The 1494-nt window shown below is 45.4% G+C and overlaps 1 protein-coding gene across 1 annotated transcript in view; it reads right to left on the bottom strand.

Annotated features, from left to right (window-relative positions):
• The window catches only part of KCNN2 (potassium calcium-activated channel subfamily N member 2), a 145506-nt gene that overhangs the window by 30599 nt on the left and 113413 nt on the right, over positions 1-1494 (bottom strand). The window lies entirely within an intron of this gene.

Here is a 1494-nt window from a genome sequence, read left to right on the forward strand (position 1 = left end):
AGGCCAGCAGAAGGAGCAGTTAGAGGTGACCAGGCAGGCAGGCAGGTGAGCAATTAGGAGCCAGCGGTCCAGGATCGTGAGAGGGAAGTCCCCCAAGGGTTCCCGGATTAGAGAGGGTGCAATCTGGGCTGAGTGGACCCATGCCCCCAAGCACGAATTTCGTGCACTGGGCCTCTAGTCTTCTATAAACTGCTCTAGGTTTTCAAAGCTCTTGATGATAAATTTGAGGTTCCACCTATGCAACCTGAAGGACAGCAGGATGTTCCGCAACTTTAAAAATAATCTGAAAGTGAAACTGTAAAATATAAAAACTATTTTCTCACTGGTGTAAGTTGATAAATGCATGTTTATCCTTGAGCCCTGCCCTGGCCCATGGTAAAGTCTCATCATTCCTTGGTGTGTCTGACTTATAGGTCAATATGCAGCTGCCCGATCTCAATCCACACCTTTGTAACAGCCATGCTGTTCCCTTTGCTTAGAGTGTCCTTTGCAAACTTAATTTCCCTAATGGGCCTACTTTTAGTCATTTTTCAATAGAAATTCAAGTGGGACCCTTTCTATCTACTCTTGTCCAAGCTCCCTCCTGTGTATTTCTCCACCATAGGACTATGCTGAACTGTTGACCTAGAGGCCCTGCACTAGCTGTACCTTTGATCACATAGTTCCTGCCAAGAACCAGAGCGTAATAAAAGCTGTTGCCTCAATAGTTGCACACACAGAGTTATAGTAAGGGGAGGGATACAGTTTATCCTGATTATTCTCTAAAGTATCGAGTTTTTCTAGTGAGGAGGAAGGTGTTTATTTCAGAAACATATCCTATAACGTTCTGCTTGAATTAGCAATACTAAACAGTAACCTGGCCCACTCTGTGGACACTGCTATCCACATGTGTACAACCTGTGGGTTGTTGCCCTAGAAGAACTTGCTCTGCATGCATGCTCTATGAAGTCATGGGGTAGAGTGGCCCTTCTTTTGTCTCCATGACAGTCACACCTCAAACTCTGGTCACCAAAGGCCTTTCTTGCTCATCACCCAACTTCTTGTAAGGATCACCCTTCCTGCCCAGCTTTCAGATGCCAGTGTGATGGCTTTCCTTTTTTTTTCTTATTCTTAACGCTATCTGATAATCTCCGATAATTTCCTGGCTTGCATAAACTCAGTCCTGCCTTAAATTTGGCTCACTGTGCTGCCAGAGCTGTGTGGTAAGGAGGCTGCCCCCTGGCTTCTGCCCCAGGGTTGATCCCACACACAACCTACACTGGGCCAACGGGTTCTGTGTGCCTTTCCCCCTGTCCTTCATTTAATGGAAGGCTCCTGCTGCTGTAACCAGAAGTTGAGAAGGTTCATAGAATATGAGCGTTCCTCTGTAGTATTAGTGGATCGTACTGCTGTCTTTGGATACAGAAAGACCTATGCTTATTGCGTCTGTACCTTTGTTTTTTCCCAAATACAATAAGAGAAGCTAAGAAATAGTATTTCAAGCTACTCTGGTCT

This window comes from Myotis davidii, unplaced genomic scaffold, assembly GCF_000327345.1.
Source record: "Myotis davidii unplaced genomic scaffold, ASM32734v1 scaffold130, whole genome shotgun sequence".
Lineage (NCBI taxonomy): Eukaryota > Metazoa > Chordata > Mammalia > Chiroptera > Vespertilionidae > Myotis > Myotis davidii.